Source organism: Peromyscus leucopus, chromosome 5 (assembly GCF_004664715.2).
Source record: "Peromyscus leucopus breed LL Stock chromosome 5, UCI_PerLeu_2.1, whole genome shotgun sequence".
Taxonomy (NCBI): Eukaryota; Metazoa; Chordata; class Mammalia; order Rodentia; family Cricetidae; genus Peromyscus; species Peromyscus leucopus.
Window position 1 is genome coordinate 94854057 of NC_051067.1, and position 20870 is coordinate 94874926.

Consider the following 20870-nt stretch of genomic DNA (forward strand, 5'->3'; position numbering starts at 1 on the left):
CCTCCCAAACCAGGACACTGGCACATAAGCCTGTCAGTAGTTCAAGGTTATCCAGGCTTCAACCAGCTCCTGGACCACTTGGGCTAAATGAGACCCTGTCTCACATTCACCACGACCATGGAAAAGTTAGATCTTTGGGTTTTTCATTGAACCCGGAGCTCACCAAATGGCTAAACAGACTGACCAGCATACCCCAGGATCCAACCATCTCCACCTTCTAGTGATGGGGTTACAGGTTCACACCACCGTGCCTGGCTTTCTGTGTGAATGCTGGGGACCAAATTCAGACCCTCCTACCTGTGCAGCAAGCACATTACCGTGGACCATCTTCTCAGCCCTGCATGAACCTTTTCCAGTCAGGCCACAACTCTATGTGGGAAGGGTATTACTAGCTTTACTTGTAGAAGAGGAAACTGAGGCTGAGAGACAGCCCTTTGCCCTAGGACACCTGGGCAAGGAACTGACATCCTGCACTGAGCTATCTGCTTTGCTGAGCTCTAAAACAGCTGCTGTAAAGAGACCTACACAGGACCCCTGTGGAAACTCCATGTAGCTGTCTGGACAGGGTTTGTTACCTCTTGTAAGCGACAGAACTGATGCTCAGGGATGTGCAACAGTTCCTAAAGTGACCTGACTAATAAGAGACCAAGCCTGTACCAAAAACATGTCCAGGTCTTTGAACTAGTTACTGGATCTTTTTTATGACACTGTTCACAGCTAAGATCTGTCTGAACATGATCTAAGAGGCCTCTCATTCTCCCTTCCTTTCATCCATCCACCCACATCATCATCCCCACAAGATCATCCTCTCTATCATCTTCACCTCCATCACCTCTATCCTCTCCTCCATCCCCATCTGCATAATCATCACCTCATCATCTCCATTATCTCTTCCTCCATCAATACCTTCATCATCTCCATCCCCTTCATTACTTCCATTTTCTTCTCCATCAGCATCTCTATAATCATCACTATGTTCTCCTTCATCAGCATCTTTATAATCTTTACCATCCCCATCTTCTCCATCATCGCCTCCATTATCTACATCTTATTCTTTATCATCATCTCTATCATCATTACCTTCATCTCCTTTATGATCATCTCCTCATCAACACCTCCATCATCATCAACATCATCATCATCATCATCATCACCACTATCACCACAATTCTCATCATCTCCCCATCATCATCATCTCCTTCTTCATCTTCACCATCAACACCAACATCACCTTTATCATTGCCACCACCCCCTCCACCTTCCATAAATCCCTCATCTCCACTACCACCATCACCTTTATCACCTCCATCACCTCCACCACCACCATCACCTTTATCACCTCCATCACCTCCACCACCACCATCACCTTTATCACCTCCATCACCTCCACCACCACCATCACCTTTATCACCTCCATCACCTTCACTACCATCATTCTCACCTCCATCATTGGCATCATTGTATTCCTAGCCCTTGGCACTTCCACTTCTCTCTTGGCATTTTTCAGGCTCCCAGACCTTGACCTAGAATGGTCCAGATGGAGAAACAAATGAAACATGACTTGCTTAATCCTTGCCCTTTAGGAAGAGCATTTTGTGTGTCTCCTTCCTCCTCAAAGCCCAGGGAAACAAGCAGATTAGAGCTGAGGCAAGTGTGACTTTATAGCAGGGAAGAACATGAAGCTTCTAGCTTGATATTTCTTGATTTCTTCCATTGTGCTGAACTCAAAGCTAAGAGAGCCTTTGTTCTAAACACAGTGTGCACATTAACTCACTCATGAGGAGAGTCTGATAATCTCAATTTTTCATCCAAGGAGACTGAAGCTCCAAGAGGTAAAGTAAGCAGCCTGAGGTCCCTCAGCAATATCTGGTAGAACTGAGTCTCAGCATCTCTTTGAGACTCCAAACGAGCACTCTGACACAGGTGCTGGTGTCCATGTGGCTCTTGGGAGCCACATAGCCTGGTTCTGCCTCGGAGTCTTTCCCAGACCCCTGTAACCAGACAGTTTTATGACCTGAAAACTAGTCTATCCCTGCAAACATTGCTAGCCAGGTGGGCTGTTGACCGCCCCTCTTGTTTGCAGACCAGGTGTCCATAGCCCTCCGTTCCAGAGACAATGGGACATCTCAGTCACTGGGTGCCTCAGTGGGCAGCCCCAGGCTCACCCCACTTCTAGTATTGTTGCCCATGAGTAATGGCACAAAAAGAAGCCTTGGGCTCCCCATCACTATTTCCAGCCCTTGCTTTTACCCTTGAGAGTCAGGGAAGGTACAAACTAGACCATCAAACATCTCTAGGTTCGAATCCAGCCTCTGCTTCTCACCCTGCCTTGCCATAGGTAAGCTAGTTCTCTGTAAGCCTAAATGATTTCATCTGTCCAATGGGCTGGGATGGGAATCACTTATTCATTCCATCATTCAGTCTGTAACAAGCAAAGACTGCTGGGCTAGCAACCAAACAGTAGCTCAAGAGATGTATTCCAACTCTATCTAGGATCCACCATCTAACAAAGAGGATTGAGAGCCTGGGATCTAAAGGAGGCCAGAGAGACCTTGGGGTTCACAAGACTAGAGACAGAGGGCAGAACATGTAAAGTTGGGAAAGAAAGAGTGGCCTGTTTGTAAATGCAAAACTCTTCCACGTTGACTGGGAAACAGAGACTAGAAGGTAAGGCTCCAAGGAAAGTAAGGGCAGATGTGCCCAGTGCACAGAACTCAGAGTAGAGCAAATGCTCAATGCAAGTAACCCTTCTCTGATCTTAGGGCTGAAACCCAGCCAGACCTAGACAGACCTTGCTACCTTCCCGGAGGCCATTCTTTTCTCATTGGCACCAGGCTCCCTGTGGTGTACAGCATACAGAGGTTTCTCTGCCCCAAGGCCAGAGACCTCATATCCACCAAAAATAGAACCAGTGTTCAGGGGAGCTAATGATTGCAGTCTTGGTGTGATTTCTTCCCTTTTAGTGGTCTCCTGCTGTGGGGTTGCATGGAGAACAGTAAGGCTGTGCTGGAGAAGTCAGGTGAGGCAGTGGAGCCCTGCGGAGCCCCATGTCAAAGCAGGGCGGACCACACTGACTAAGCATGCCGCTCTGGGGCTGAGCCCACTTGGCTTTGGGGCAATCCACATCTCTGTCCCAGCCTCGGTCCCCAAATCCCATCACTTCCTATGGAAAGTTATCTGTATATACGGCCACCGGTGGCTTCTCTGGTAGAGAGCTGGAGCTGATTTCCACTGCCTGGAGCCCTGGAGGCTGCTGGCCTTGCATTGACCAGTAGACATAGGAGGAACGAGGCTGAGGCTGAGAGACCTGGGGTCCTTGAATCTAGCCACACTGGCGAATACAAGCAAAGCCTGCCCTACTGGAAGGAAAGACCACATCGTGAGAAATGACTCAGGGAGAAGACCTTCCCAAACCTTCCAGCCGGCAGCTGAACACAGTTACATGTGTGCTCAGCCATGATGGTGTACAGCAGTAGCTTACCTTGTCCACCACGAAGTGGAGGAAACTCAGAAAACATTGGTGTTTGAAGCTGCCAAGTCAAGGGGTTGGCTTGTTCTGTGGCTTGGGCATTGAAATTCCCCAGAGGCCTATGTGTTGAAGGCTTGGTCCCCAGGGTAGCACTACCAGGATGTGGTATGGCTGTGGGAGGTGGGACATTACAGGATGTCCTTAGATTACGGTTAGTGTGGTCCTGAAGGGGACCATATTCATGGCTGGAACTCGCTCTGTACTTCCCAGCTTGTATTGTAGGTGTTTTGCTCTGCTGGGCATTCTTGCCACTGCACCCCGCCTTTGCTGGAGAACTCAAGCCACCAAGCCACCAGTCTTGGACTATACCCTCCAAAACTCTGAGCTAAATAAACCTTCTCCTTTCATAAGTTCATGACCTCGGGCACTTCGTTAGAGTAAAACTGACTATTAGCCATCCGTCTGGGCTTCTATTGGCACCACAGTATCTGTAACAGGGACAAGTTCACCTAACCATAGCACAGTTTCTCCTGTAGGGAGAGTGATGGAGCTGAGTGCCTCTGGGTGGGCTCTAGAAGCTGCCACATGTTGCTCTGTAGTGCTCTCCCAGCACCAACCTTATTTTTGGCACCAAGTTGTTAATGTTTTGTGTCAGCTCTGCCTTAGAAGAGTCTGGGGTGTCCTCAGCCTCTTGGCTCATCCCTGCTTACAGCACCCTAATGAGCCCTGTAATCTTCTTTGGACATACACACTCGGCAAGCATCCTGGCTGGACTTTCAAGAAGTTACACAAGGCCTGTGGGGTGGGGGGGGGTCTGCTTGTCTTCTAGAATATTCTTAGCATGTGTTCTGAGTAGAGATGTGAGACTTGCTCGAGGCTACAAGAGCCTGGGGTGATTCTGATGTTGATTCTCACCACCTTCCAAAGCACAATGCAGAGGGTGGGGATATGTGATGGGGGCAACAGGAGGCACCCTGTTTGTCACAGTGTAGAGACCCACAGAGGTTTCCTGGTGAGAAATTACTCAAGGTCCCAGGATCTGAGCTTGTTTTACCCAGCAGGGCTGCATAAGGGGATGATTTGACCACGGGCGTGGTTACCAGGTATTTGAAAGGGTCTGCAATTGACTGTGTGGTGTGCTTTGATCTAGCAAAGGGGAGGTCTTTTGCCGCACTCCTTGGCATTGTTATAAAAATGTCTTTTGAATAAACAGAAAAGGCCATTGGGTATTGACCCAGGTCCTCCCAAATCTATCCTGTGTTTTTGTCTTTCTCCTCTTCGCTATCTTTTCTTTCTAATATTTTCTTATCCCTTTTTCCTCCTCCTAAGAACCCTTGAAAAGGTGGGAGCTGGCCTCCCACCTCACAGGAACAACCGGCCGGGGTTGGGACAGTCCCTCAAAAGCTGGTGGCCTCCACCCTGCCCTGGAAGTGACACATCTCTGCAATGGTGGTAAGACCAGTCCACAGATGTGTTGCTCACTGGGGTGAAATGAATCCATTAGGCCTGCACAGCATCAGAGGTGAGGGGCTGCATGAGGCCTGTGTTGTCTCAGAGGAACTCAGGGCCTGCTCCCTGTTCCTCTCCAGTCTCATAGCACCTACCCAGTATCTTAGCACCTGCCTCCAGCTTGATGGGTGAGCACCTGGGCGAATGACCTGGGAGAGAGAATGAGAAGACAGTTGAACAGTTAATAAAAAGTAGATGAATGAGGGGATGAATGAATTTGTGGAAATCAGTAACCACAGCCCACATGGCCCATATGCCTCAACCTGGGCAGGGGCCTAGCCATGACTTGCCTCTCTAACAAGGAATAGGGCCACTTTATCCTGTGGGAGATGTCTTCTCTTTCCGTACAGAGTCATTCATTTACCAGCCACAGAAACACAAACAACACTGGAGTAGGTCAGAAAGTAAGGACTGGAGGTGGAGGGCCCGGCACTTCCCGGGGCAGAGACCGGGGGCTTTTGCCAGGTGTGGGGTTGTATGCCTGAGACCCTAATGCTTGGGAGACTGAAGCAAGAGGATAAGAAAATTTGCAAAGCCACAGAACGGATCTCCTCACAGATGGGAAAATTAAGGCCTGGCCAGGTCCTGCTTAACTACGGTCACATCACAAACAGGGCAAAGATAGGACTAGAACTCAGTCTTCCCTTCTTCTTTTTCTTTCTTTAGTTCTTTGTATAATCTCCCTAAGATTTCTGAGCCTACCTGGCACTCCCTATGTGTCACAGGCCTTGGTCATGAGCCTAAGACCTCGTTAAGGCCTTCTCCAATTCAGGTTCGAGGAACCTGGGGAAAGTTCTAGAATAACCAGATGTTGGACTCAGTAAGACAATGAGTTCAGGAGCTGCAGCTGGGGGGGGGGGCAGGGTATTTAAATTGCTGTGTCTCTCCAGCGTCTGGCTCATCAAGGGATGTTTCAGGAGCTGGGTCAGATGTGGAGAGCCCCCAGGTAGAATGCACTCCAAGCCATTCCAAGCCAGGTCAATATATGTGAACAGCTGGTACTGGCTAAGTCTTTAAACCTCCATAGACCTTGGTTTCCCTATGATTACAACAGGGCTCTGAGAGCAGAGACTAGTGGAGCTTCAGCTACACCCTCATGCCAGGCCCTGCATCCTCACAGATCTCACAGAGGGGACTCCCCTAGTCCCCACTGCCATGGAATCCTGCCTCAGCCTCTAATGCCCTGGGAAGCCACCTGCTCCTCTTTATCTTGAAACTAGTTCAGAGCCTGTTCTTTTCCCATGGAGCTCTACGGGCCCTGGAGGTGCTCCTGGCTTCTCTTGCTCTTCCTCCTTTCCATTGGGAGCCCTTAATTTCTTTCCCCCTTGTATCATAAACACAAAACAAGCGTTCAAATGTCTGCCCCAAAGGCAAGCTGGGAATCGGGGCAACTCTTACATAAAGACCAGATGAAGCCCATGCCTGCCAGGGGCCATCTGGATGCTGGCAATGCCACTTTCCTCTTTCTGTGCAGGAACTGCTGTTACTTCATAATTAAGGATCGTAATGGAGCTGCAGTCAGCACAGCCACGGGAAGCCTAATGCAGATGTGGGACCCACCAGCTTGGTGTGGGCTGTCCTGGACACATGCACAGCTCACCTGCACTCCCATCAACGTTGAAGTGCATGGTCCTGACAGTGGGATGGGAGCCGGAGTGGGAGAGATGTGGTGCAGCAGAGCTGAGGGCTGCTCTCCCAGGCACTGGGGACAGACCACCTGGCAGTGGATCTTGGCACCATTGCCTCCTGCTGACACAACTCTAAGTATACACATACATACACAGAAGCCTCTCTGAGCTGTTTCCCCACCTGCTAAATGAAAATAATACTGATCTCATTAGATCTGTTGTCACTATTTGTTGAGATCCTGCCCAAAAAAAAAAAAAAAAAAGGAGAGGGCATGGATGTGGCTCTGTCGGGAAAGTGCTTGTCTTCCAAGCATAGCACCTGAGAGTTCTGATTCATTGAAACTATGTAGAAAAACCAGTCTGATGATGCACACTGGTGGCTGGAGAGGTAAAGACAGACAGACAGATCCCTAGACCTGCTAGCCAACCAGGCTAGCTGAATCAGTGAGCTCAAGCTTCCAGTGAGAGACTCTTCCAGCCTCAAAAAATAAGATGGAGAGCAACTGAGGAAGACACTTGATGTTTACCTCTGGCCTTTTACATGTACATGTATGCACATGTGAGTGTGTGAGCATGTGAGCATGTGTGTGTGTGTGTGTGTGTGTGTGTGCTCAAGAGTGCACAAAGGTTGTTATTATTAGGAAAACCAGAGTAGCTGAGCTAAGAGGGAGTTGTCACACAAGAAAAGGAAGCCGGATGTGATAAGGAAAGAGCATCAGGTTCCACTGTGCCAAATGCCAAGTTCTTAGCTTACTAGTCAACCTTTAGACAAACACAAAAAAAAAAAAAAAACTGGTAAACAAACTGTCATTGGACTAGCGTGTTCAATGCCCCTGGGCACCTGAGTGTGCACTCAGACCTGTAGTTCAAATGACCAAAGAAGCTTGTGCTCTTCTAACCACTATAGGAGCATGGAGTGGCTTCTTGCTTACCCGCTATGGCTGGAAACCCTCCTCTGGGCCACCTAATAACCATGTTTCTCATACTGCAGGATCAGAGTGACAATACTGAAATTATGGCTGTGAGCAGATGAAGAGGTGGTGCATGTCCTCAAATGCCAGCTGTGTTTTTCAGACATACTACTCGGTGGATCTGATCCTCACTTAGATTGGCAGAATGCAGTAGTCTCCAACCCCAGCACATCCTGAAGGTGCAGGTGTGCAGATTCAGCATGGGTATGTCAGGAGCCTGGTGGCATGAGTCTGTCCTGAGACCACTAGAAGGCTTGCAGAGAGGATTTCCTGGGGCAGTACAGGTGCTGGGCCATACAGGTATGCCTGGGCCTCAAGCCAGACTCCCCCTTCCAACCTTCACCCAAGCAGCTCAAGGTAGTTCCCTTGCTCTCTCTGGATGGCCTTTGTCCCACATCCCACATCACCAGGTCAGATAAACAGACAGGCATGTGCATCCAGAACTGAGTTCTGGCTGATGGCCAAGGCCAGCACCGGCCTCAGGTACAGGTGTCTAAGACTGTTGAATAAATTATGACTGAGTCTAGCCAAGCATCTCCCAGAGGAACTAGCCTGTCTCCCAGATGCTATCCCCTCACCCCTCAGAAGCCAGGTGGTGTGTCTGTGACCCTTCTTCAACAGATGGCAAGCACAGGCAAGCCTTCCAACTGATCAGGCTTACATTTCCCAAGTTGGAGCCAGCTTCTGCAGCTTTCCATGAAGCCCAGCCTGTTCGTCCCTGACACAGTACCCTCCACTCTAATTGCCACACTGCCTCAGGATGACAGTACCTACTCCCACACTAACCAAGATCTGTCTCTATGGCTCTTGAATTGCCCAGGCCTATAAGAATATGAACCCTGGCCCCAAATGAAAGAAAGAACAGATGATGTTGGGGGGGGGGTGCTCTATCGGTAGAATGCCTGCCTAGCATGCTGAGTGCCATCCCCAGCACCACATAAATTGGGTATGGTAGCACACACCAGTAATTCCAGAACTTGGGAGGTATAGGCAGGAAGATCAGAAAATCAAGGGTAACCATGACTACATAACAAACTTGAGGCCAGCCTGGACTGTATGAAACCCTGCCTCAAAAAGCCAACACTAGTGGGGCTGGAGAGGTGGCTGAGTGGTTAAGAGCTGGAGAGGTGGCTCAGTGGTTAAGAGCACTGACTGTTCATCCAGAGGACCCGGGTTCAATCCCCAGCACCCACATGGCAGCTTACAACTATCTGTAACTCCAGTTCTGGGGGATCTGACACCTTCACACCAATGCACATAAAATAAAGTGAAATAAGTTATTTTTTTTTTAAAAAAAGCAAACACTAATGACCTACAAACCTCTCTACTTCCTCTTATCTCCAAGAAACCTTCATGCCAGCCCATCTTCCCACAATGGCTCTTACTTAGACAGACTGCCTTGAGAGCAGTCTTCACTAAATCCATAAAAGACAAGTGGCCTGTCACCTAGCAAGGGCAAATAACCACCTCCTCTGAAGAGCTGTCCTGCCAGGTTCTGGGTATCAACTCAGCAATCAAGCTGACGTGGTAGTGCATTGATCCAGCAACTCCTTTTATGAGATGACCTTTAGAATGCAACTCACTTCCGAGTAAAGGAATCAGTCTGAGTGTAACCTACCCTGGATGTCAACTCCTTCAATGTTCCTGGGCCAAAAGTAACAGAACCTGAGAAGGCTAGAAAAGGACAGGGCTGGAGGATTAGTTACTCTTCGTAGCTGATCTGGGATTGGGGAAGCCAAATTTACTCAGCACACGTGTCCATGTGTTCCCTGCCCCTTGTAACCAGAACCCTAGGCTTCCAGCCTCAGCCGGGGATTACCAAGAGCAGTCCCAGCAGTTCTACACACAGGGCCATTGTGCATGCATCCCAGTGAGCTGTGAGCCCTCAGGGCTACAAACAAGTAGAAAGGCCTCCTCTCAGCTCATCTACCCCCAGGCAGTCTACCTGCCCTGAGTGTCAACTGTGGTCAGGCCAGGTTGGAGCAGTGGAAAGCAAACCTAAGGCTTTGGAGTCAACCTGAATTGTCTCGCAGTCTGTGCCATTGACTATGAATTTACCCTCTCTGGGCCAGGTACTGAAGGCATGGTGGGAGGGATGATGTGAGCAGCCACAGCAGATCCTGGCTTGGAAGACAGCAGAACCAGATTCCACTCTGATTACTGGCACTTTCCAGAGTGACTTTGGGCACACTGCTGAATCTAGATGAGCCTCAGTTTCCAGTTTTGATGGTGAGAATGACAACAGCATCTCTCCTAGGAGTAGTGTAAAGATGAAAAGACTCCGAGCAGCTCAGGGCCAAGGGCTTACACTCCTAACAATTGTCAGAATTTACCCATTAGACGCTTACTGTTTACCCAGGCTCTGGGCTAGAACTGTCTGCAGCATATGTGGACACAGGTGAATTCTGGGCCAGGGAAGCACTGTTTTATCCCAAGTTCATAGAAGAACCAACTGAGACCAGAGATGAAAAGGAACCATCCCAGGATCACACAGCTGTTAGGAGTAGAACTGAGATCTGAACCCACGTCACTGCCTCCAAAGGCAGGTTCCCATCCTGTCTTTATTATCTCAGCAAAGGCCAAACATTTCAGCACTGCCATTTAGTTCCCAGATTCACTGCCGTCACCAGATCCGAACAACCTCCCACCACCCTCGGAGAAATCTGTCTTCATCTTCTTCTCATTTATCCCTAGGAACTGTCTCTAATCACCAACCCCGGAGACTTTCCAGAGCCACTCTGCTGCCTAGAGATCAATTAGCTGATTTCCCATGGTCCTCCCAGGCTAATTTTCCCCAGACTCCCAGTGGGAGCTGTGCTGATGGGCCATTCATAAATGAGTGTGAACAGCCCCCCCACAGACCAGGCACTGCATGGCACACAAAACAGATCTAGAGCCTCAAATTCATTATGTGGCTGAGGCTAGCCTTGAACTCCTGATCCTCCTGCCTCCACCACCCAGGTGCAGGGATCGAAGATGTGTACCACCACGTTGGGCTTGAAGCCCAATCCCTTGCTTTTCCTTATCAGGTAGGCAAGATGAGAGCCCCTGACCCCTTAACTACTCTTTGTGGGCCCTTTCCTGCTTTGCTATATCCAAAGAGTCCTCCAGCATGCTTTGAGTCTGTGAAAAGTGGGCAAGACTCTGGTTGTCCCCCTGGAACAGGTATGGCAGCCCAGAGACAGACATGACTTGCTTAAAAGCCATGCAGCAAATCCTTGGGCTGGTCTAGAAACCAGGCCTCCAACACTCAGATTTCATCTGTTGATGTAGCCAGCCCCAGCCTCCCACCCTCAAGAAGCCCTTCTCTAGATCTGAGGGAGAAGTCACAGTTTTCCTGAGGAAAGACTGGCCACTGCATCCTTCTTAGCATCCTGACCCATCTGGGATCTACAAGGGCTCTCTGATGGAGGCAACACCACTCCCAGATTCCTTCTGTCCCGATACAGTGGACCAAGGAGCACCTGACATCCTTGCCCTGGCCAGGAAAACACACAAGCTAAAAACATCCCTGCCAAGTTAAAATTAGTCTTCCTCCTTCTGCCCCAGAAAGAGCTCTCCAGTCACCTGGGAAGGCTGGGTGCTGGGTGCTGGGTGTCACCCACGGGGCTAAGGGGTGCTCTTCACCCTGCCCTCATCTCTCCCCCAGAGGAAGTAAAGCACTTTGTGCTGATTTGACGCTAAACACAGAAAGAGTTCTCTCTACCACAAGCCTGGCCACTAATGAGTGTGGAGTGGTGTTATGGCTCAGCACGAGCCCAGAAGGCAGAGGCCTGTGGTCACGTTGCTTGAAGATCAAGGACATCACTAGATGCAGCCAGCGATGAGAGGAAGGGGCACTGAGCAGGACTGAGGGCCAACGCCAGCCAGCAGACTTTGAGCCCTTTCTCCTTTCCGTCCTTTGTCCTTCATCCATGGAGTGCACTCAACTGCCTACCTGCATGGGGTCAGGGGATGGAGAGGAAGGAGAAAGAACCCCTTAATTGGTTGCTATAGAGACACCGGGCAGAGCCAGAAATGCAAAAGTCATGGTTTCAGGCACCTCTGAGAGGTTGCTGTCGCTGGGCATGTTCACATGCCCAACTGAAAGAAACTAAGGCTTGGGCAAGTGCAATGATCTGGTTCAGGCCTGGGGGCTCAGCCAATGTAAGGCCCAAGCTTTCCCTAGTGACCCACCGGACCACATTTACCTTTCTGGGTGTGTGACCACCAGGACTCTTCCAGAGATACAGCCCCAACCCAGGGCTGCACCTGACCCCACCTTCCCTCAGCAGCAAACTCCACAACCTCTCCAGGATTAGGGCCCTCATACCAGACGCCCTCTGCATACCAGCACCCAGCAGGCAGGAGAGTCTCCAATCCCACGCACACACAGAAACTTCTCAGAGAATGGCAGAGGGAGCAGGAGATGGCAGTTTCCATAGCAACACTGAGTTTTACATTCCCCACACATAACGGAAGCCCAATTGGAGAGGTGCAGCCCCTCTCATTGGAAACAGTTCCTTCTGCCCCCACTGGCTCCACCTTGCTTTAGCCCAGACAAGAACACTGCAGGAGGGCTAGGAACCCTCACCCCAACCAGGCAGCTTCACTGGACTCTGCTGTCTGCTGGTGTCCCTGCTGCCTGCATGTGGCTTCACGTAGGAGAGGAAAGGAAAAGGAGGATGGAAGGACATGGGAGGGAAGAAGTGGACAGTACTGTCACAGTGCCCTCCCTAAGCCCCAGAGAAGGCCATCCGTAAAGACCAGCTCCCAGGCCAGACATGGTGGCATGTGCCTTTAATCCCAGTACTCAGGAGGCAAAGGCAGGCAGGTCTCTGTGAGTTGAAGGCCAGACTAGTCTACAAAATGAGTTCCAGGACATCAGAGCACTGTAGAGAAACCCTGTCTATAAAAAACAAAAATAAATAAATACCAACTCCTGTGGATGCTCAGGTGCTGGTAGGCACTTGGAGATACTTCTTGTCATTGTGTTCAAGGACAGAGTGTCAGCCCAAGCCCTGGATATGTGGTCTCCACTCTCAGAGCCTCTGTTCCTTCATCTGGGAAATGGGAGAAAAGAGAGGTGCCACCTAGGAGGGTGTGGTGGAGGGCCAGAGATGATGATGCTGCTGCTGCTGCTGCTGCTGCTGGTAATGATGATTGAGTGGTCACTATCATCACCATCATCATCATTATCATCGCAATCACAGCTCTCTTCCCCATCACCACCACCAGCATTATCATCACCATCATCATTACACCATCATCACATCATTACCACCATTATCATCATTCTCATCACCATCACTGCTACCACCATTATTACTACCATCACCGTCATCATTGTGGATGCTTAAATAAGTATGGTCCTCATAGACTCACGTTTGAATGCTTGGCCCATAGGGAGTGGCACTATTAGGAGGTGTGGTCTTGTTGGAACAGGTGTGGCCTTGATGGAGGAAGTATTTCACTGTGGAGGTGGGCTTTGAGGTATGATATGCTCAAGCTAGACCTAGTGTGGTAGTCTCCTTCTGCTGCCTGCAGATCAAGATGTAGGACTCTCAGCTCCTTCACCATATCTGCCTACATGCTACCATGTCCCGCCATGCCATGATGATAATGGACTTAAGTTCTGAACTGTTAGACAGCCCCAATTAAATGTTTTCCTTTATGAAAGTTGCCATGGGAGGCCATCCTGGTCTACAGAGTGAGTTCCAGGATGGCCAGGGTGGTTACACAACAATAGAAACCCTAACTAAGACAATCATCACCACCATCATCACCATCATCATTATCACAATCATCACTCTCATCACTACCAACCATTATGACCATCATCACCATCATCAAGCCACTTGTGTTTCTATGATGAAAATGGCCTCCTCTCTGCTCCCTTTCTCCACCTGAGCTCATATCCCTTCATGGGGTGTGGGTATGAAAGAAGAAGGGAAGACCATAGGTAGATAAAGAAAATGACCATCAGTAATCAGGTTGATGGAGGGACCAAGTGTAAAAACTTAATAAGGTCGGCCACTCTCACACATGCACACTAATGCAGGGTACAGGCCCTTTGTGGCCTTTTGTAATTAAAAATTTTAAATGAAAGTGGCCTACAGAGCTGGAGAGGTGGTTCATTGGTTAAAAGTTCATAATGCTCTTCCAGAGGACCTGAATTGGTTCCCAGTATTTAGGTCAGACAGCTAACAACCACCTGTAACTCTAGCTGCAGGGGGTTCAGTGCCTCTGGACACTTCAGGCATGCACACTCATGTGTACATACACACACACACACACACACACACACACACACACACACACACACACACACAATGGCCTAAGATATAATTCATTTGGTCCAGTGTTTGCCTGAAGCCCCAGGTTTGATCCCCAGCACTGGGAAAAGCCAAGTGTGCCCAAGTGTGGTAATACACTCCTGTGATCCCAGCATTCAGAAGATGCAGGCAAGAGGATCAGGAGGACTTATCCTAGGCAGCATAACAAGTCCAAGGACAGCCTGAGACCCATATGAGAGATCCTCAAAGCAAAGACAATAAAGCTGTACTCTAACATAGATCAAACCTGGTACAGGCCTTTTGTGGCATTTTGTGATTAAAAAAGAAGAAATGTAAAATAAAAGTGGTCTAGGGGACTGAAGGTAAGGGATCAGACTTGGAAGAAGTTTGACAAGTAAGGGGTATCAACATAGTCCTACAATGTCATCCTCAGCAATCTGAGACATTCTCCTGACTCTGTAGAGGCCTCCATGTGGGCACATGAGGATTTATGCCTTTGACGAGAAGAATAATTTCAGGCTAGCCAGTGAGAGGCAGAGCTGGAGATTTTACTAAAACTATTTATCACAGGCTTAAGCATGAGAGTCAGGAGAAAGGGGCACACACACATGGGTACAGGTTCTTCAAGGAGGAGCCTCAACTGAACATCTCAGCTTTAGCTCTATGTCCTAGTCAGGGTTATTATTGCTGTGATGAAACACCATGACCAAAAGCAAGTTGTGGGGGAAAGGGTTTATTTGGATTACACTTCACATCATAGCCTGTCAAGGAAGGAAGTCAGGACAGGAGCTGACACAGAAGCCATGAGGAGGTGCTGCTTGCCGGCTTGCTCTTCACAGCTTGCTTGGCCTATTTTCTTATCACCAGCCAGGTGGCCCCACCCACAATGGGCTGGACCCTCCCATATCAATCACTAATTAAGAAAATGCCCTACAGGCCTGCCTACAGCCCAATCTTATGGAGGCATTTTCTCAATTGAGACTCCTTCTTCTCCAGTGACTCTAGCCTGTGTCCAGCTGACATAAAACTAGCCAGTACACTGTATATACTATTTTGGTGGCTCTCACGTTATAACTCAAAAGGTTACTGAGAAAACCTTTTTCCCCTTTTCCTATCGTTCATTCATTCGGTCATTACATTTATTTATTTGGGGCTGCATATATGTTGAGGTCAAAAGACAACTTGCAGGGGTTGGTTCTTTACTTCCATGATGTGAGATCCTGGAATTCCAGCTCTGGGCATCAGGCTTGATGGTAAACACCTTTACCCACTGGGCCATCTTGTCAGCCCTTCTTTTGATAAGTGAGATTATAGGATGGCTCCGGAGATGCCTTTGATAGAATTATATAGTTTATAAGGTAAAGCCTGGAGATATCAGAGTTACAGAAGGCTTAGTACATGGCCCTTCCCTATAAGCGGGGTTTCTGGTGACAGGTCTAGAAGTACAGGCTTACAGCTGGGAAAGGAGAAGGACCTTGAACAGCTGATAACTGCTTCTCTGCTGGCAAGAGGCTTGCATGCTTCTTGGGGAGGGGCTCCCCTCCCTTCTGTGTTTCCACAACTTTTCCTTTCTATGCTGCATCAAGGGGCATCAGAGTCAGTGGGACTGTGAGCAAGAACTGGCAGGCAGTGTGGGGAACTATTCCGTGACAGGTGGTGGGGTACCGGCTCTCTGTGGTTGGATGTGAGGGAGAAGAGGAGAAACTGGAATAATTTTAGTTACGTTTGCTACCACATAGCTAGAGTACAATTCCACCCAAGACAGGACCACATGGCCCTTGCTAATGACACAGAGGATGTGTGTGGTTGGTTGGCATCTACCGTCTTGGTATAAGACAAGACCATAACAAGGGAAGCCACCAGCAGCATCCCTGGCTATCCTAAAGGTAGGAGTCCCACTCTGCCTCCCAAACACTGGGGAAACCCGTGTGTGCTGTAAGGTTAGAGACTGGGCTGTGCATGAGGACTTTTGAAGCTCTCACGAGCAGGGAGTTTGCTGCTTATTGGAAATAGGAATTGCTGACTGTTTATTGACCATTAGTGAAGATGCTAAGCAAATCAAAGGCATCTACCCATACCTTATCAGCCAGTCAGCCACTCAAGATTGAAACTCAAAGGAAGAGACATTTCCTTCAGTGATATATCCTTTGGTAAGGTACCCAGGATACTGTAAATAACCTCTCACTCATGCAAACCTATTGAAACACACACACACACACACACACACACACACACACACACACACACAGAATTTAGCTTCCAAGAGGAAAGGGACCTGTGAGGTGGGGGAACAAGAGAGAATAATGGGGGCGAATGTGATAAAATACATTATAGGCATGTATAAATGTGTTATAATGAAACCCATTACATGTGTGTAAGGTTCATTGGCAATGCTGTCTTGAGTCTCCCCCAAATTTCTTTGGCTTTTTCTAGCTGTGGTAGTTTGTAAGCCACCCATCTCTAACCTGCGGGGATGCCCAAGTGCCTGAGTCCTGCATGCCAAGTCGCTGAGCCCCGTGGGCTCTCCCTGATGGGACCAGCTGACAGAGTTAGGGTTCCCCTGCTCAGGGGAACGATCTTGCTATCTCTCCTCACTCTATCGGTATTTGTTGTTGATCATTCTAGGCCACTATATACTGGAGACATCTAGCCTGGCCTTGTCACCTTCCCAACCAGACCAGCACTGTGAGTGGCTGACCCCAAGGTCCAAGCAGGGAATCCATAATTACCCTTGACTCTGATCTCATCCTTGTTCTATTCATTCAAGTCACCAACAAATCCTATGAAGCCTGTCCCTGTCCATCGGTCACCACTTGGCCACAATGTTTCCCAGTTGTACAACGGTAGCAGTCCCAGCTGGCGGAATAGACTCTGAAATCCCTGATGGTGGAGTTGGTGTGCCCCTTTAAAAACAGAAACCAGGTGGGGTCACACACCCAAGTGCTCCTCCAGGTGCCCCAGTGGACCTGCCGTGTCTGGCCTCCCTCCCACGCTCTTTCTCCTCCCTTGATCCTGCTTGCTGGTTCTGCTAAGGAACTGCTATCCCAGCTGCCCACTGACACATCACCTGTCACTCATGCCCAGGCCTTCTCCTGGCTGCCCTTTCCACCTGGAGCACCCTTTTGGCCCTACTCACATCCTCACTGTGCTTTTAAAACAGCCACTCTCCCTGAAGTAGCGAAGTAATATTGCCCCTGTTCTCTGCCCCTCCACGCTTTATATTCCTCCTTGTACTTCCACCCCTTCATTATTTTTTTTTTTTTTTTGAGACAGGGTCTTCTGTAGCCCAGGCTGGCTTGAACTCTCTATGTTGCCTATAATGACACTGAGCTTTCCTTTGCCACTGCTCCCAGTGCTGGGGTAGCAGATGTGTGCCACCACACCATGTTTATTTAGTGCTGGGGATGGAATCCAGGTCTCGGCCCTCTAGGCAGGCACTGCACCCACAAAGCTACATCCCCAGCCCTGTGCTGCAGTGTCGCCCTGGGACCATTGACTGCTAGGACATCAGCTATGTGCAAGACACCAAGGCGGAGACTGAAGGAATTGACTGGAGCACTCAGCAGTTGCTCCACAATTTCTCAAGTGGATGTATATCCAGGAAGACATGTGTGTTCTAAATGATTAATGGGGGAAAGTTTTTAAAATAAGGCACATGCCAGAGAGGTGATTCAGAAGTTAAGACCACTTCCTGCTCTCTCAGAGGACTCAAGTTTGGTTCTAGCACCTACATCAGGTGGCTTACAACTGCCTGTAACTGCAGCTCCAGGACATCTGATGCCCTCTTCTGGCCTCCAGAGATACTGCACCCAGGTGCATGTGCCCCCTTACAGACACCCGCATACATACAGAATCTAAAATAAAATAAATCTTTAAAAAGTAAATAAATAAATAAAAGCTGTATGGTTTCAAGGAAGACAACGTTGCTGCAGGCTAGCGGCATCAGTTTTAACTCAGGAACTCACTGAAGAGGGTCCTGTCACAGAAGTCCTGATGCAGAGCACAAAGCATCTGCCTCTGCCAAGCCCTCATGCTCCAACAGACTCAAGCCACAAACAAGAACCACTCACCGACGCAACCAGGAGCCAAGTGGGTACTTGATGGCACGTGCCCTGACCATCCTGCAAATCGGTTGCTGAAGATCTCCTTTCTGGGGAAAGTCCTACCCTAGAGCTAATGAGAAGCTGCTTCCATGTAAGAAACACCACAGAGCCCAGATAGAGTGTATGGAATTGTTCCGAGCAAGGGAGGGCTTGCTTCACTCCTCTCAACAGTTGTTCTGAATATTTTAAGAATTTGTGGAGAATGTTTAAAGTCAAATACTATAAGAACTGTCAGACAACCAGTGCAAATTAGCCCTTGGGCAAGTAAAACAAACATTCCCTGAGTCCTCACTTGTGTGGGTAATGACAGGCAGGTAGAATGAGGCACTTACCTCTAGGGATAAGAACAGAACCACAGACGTGCTGGACATGCCACCCCATGTCACTGGAGTGGGAGCCCCAGACACAGGGCCCCTCTGTGCCCTCCGAAGCCCAGGAGGATTCAAAACTGTGGGAGGACCTTTAAGCTGCTAGCTGTACCATGGGGCAGGAGTGTTACTGGTGTTTAGTTATAGGGAGGGGTGGACTGAATCCTACGTCTGCAGAGAAGACTCACACGCCCCGGATCTTGGACCACAGTGCTCTCTCTTGAGACTGTAGCTGGTGAAATGGTGCTTTCTGGAAAAGTGGACTGTTTCCCTAGTGGGCCCATCTGCTTGCCCCTCTGAGTCGGCAGGCTTCCTGGCTGCCAGGGAACTGGCCAGGGGAATGGTCTCCACGTGCCTGTTTGGTGGCTCGCTCCCTTAGCAGGTGATGCCAAGCTCCTGGAGGAATTGTGTAATTCTGGGCTGTGAGAGTTTATTTCCTCTAAAAATATACCCTGAAACTGGGGCACGATGAAGGGTGGCTGACAAATGGGGAAGAGGAGCTAACAAAGGCTCTGGGACCGTCTCATCTGAGCTGAGTCACCTGCACTCAGCTCCGATTCAGCGTGGACCCATCCACCAGTTCCTGTCACCAATCGAAGTTCAAAAAGTCTCTGGGGCTTTAGGGGCTTGTGAGTCACTGTTGTAAGATGTCCCTGGTGTCCCACAACCTCTCATGGAGGAGGACAGGAACAGTGGAAGTGGATTTGCTCTAGGCCCACGGTCAGTAACGGAGGGACGCGGCACCCACATCTGGTCAGCAGCAGAAGGGGTGCGGCACCCACATCTGGTCAGCAGCAGAAGGGGCGCGGCACCCACATCTGGTCAGCAGCAGAAGGGGAGCGGCACCCACATCTGGTCAGCAGCAGAAGGGGCGCGGCACCCACATCTGGTCAGCAGCAGAAGGGGCGCGGCACCCACATCTGGTCAGTAGTGAAGGGTATGGTATCTACCTGACCACCTTGACTGATCAACTATAAGGACATCTGAGACTTCTGGAGGGCAAAGGAACCAGCTCTCTCCACCCTGCCACTCTGTTTTTTGACTTCTCAAGGTCTTTGCCTCACATCACGAAATGGCTGCCACAGATATGGATATCAAGTCCTCATACCTCTTCCACATAAAGACTACATTCTTCAAGAGTACCCTTCTCTTCCATGAAGAAGGAAATGTTTTGTTTCTATCTCAATGACCAGAGCCAGGTCACATAGTCACTCCTATATCAGTCAATCCTATATCACCAGAAATGATACTCCATAGGCTGGACACTAAACCTACTCCAGTACCTCTCCTAGAGCACCCGGACAATCCCTCCCACACATGGTCATAAGATCAACAAACTAACTGTGCCACTGTGAGGCAGGAGTGTGAGTCTAGCACATCAGAGAGGGAGAATCTACGGAAGAATCTTTGGTTGTTGGAGAAGTGTCTCTCGTGAAGAAGAGTGAAGGGCAGTGGTGAGAGACACTTGTGGCCCCACAATCCATCGTAGGCACCCTGATTTCAGGGAATCAGAGAGGAACTCCCGGCAGCACACGGGGCTGTGTGTTGAAGAGAGGAGGAGGAAGGGAGGGAAGGGGGATAGGGCTTGACTCATTGTGGGCTGGCTGGCGCTGGGGAGCCTGGAACCGGAAGTCAGGGGTCAGGAACGGAGGAAGCTTCTGGAGGGGGCCAAGTTTTAGAAAAGCTCTAGGGAAGATGAGAGGAATCCTGCAGATTGGAAGGAAAACAACCAGGCAGAGGCACTGCTCATTTCAAGGGCTTCCTCCCAAGGCAACCTTGTTTGGGAGGCCCAGGCTGCCTAATGGGGAACATCGGCCATCCGGTGAGACACTGCTATGTCCCCCACCACTGGTCTGGACAGGAGGCTCCTCTCCAGAGAGGCCTTGGCATTCCTGTTTGTGGACGGGAGTCTCTGCTTTGAAAGAGAATAGACATCAAGACATAATAACTGAAGCAAAAATTGTACTATGTGCATGAAAGAGAAGGAAAGAGGAGAGAGAGAGAGAGAGAGAGAGAGAGAGAGAGAGAGAGAGAGAGAGAGAGAGAGAGAGAGAGAGAGAGAACGAGAACCCTGGGCTCATCATTTCAGCTAGACTGGCTGGCAAAGCCCAGCAATCCTCTGCCTCCACCACCCCTGCACTGCAGTCAGAGGTATATATGGCTGGGTGCTGGGGATCTAAACTCAAGGCCCCATTATGTTTGTGCATGTGATCTTCGTCACTGAGACATCTTCCCAACGACAAATGGAAGTTCTTGTTGGCCACTGCTTGAGTTTACACTGGGAATGTCCTCTCAAAGGCCATGTGTTGAAGGCTGGATCTTCAGCCTGTGGTGCTATGAGAAAGGCATGGAACCCTGAAGAGGTGGGGCCTAGGGAAAGCCTTAGGTCATTAAAAATGCACCATCAAAGGAATAATAGGACTCTGATCTCTTCTCACTTTTATTTCCAGCCATGAATGGAGCAGACTTAACTCCACCAAATCTTCCCACCATGACGAGGTGCCACACCACAAACTCTAAGCCACAAGGTCACTGACCTCTAAAATC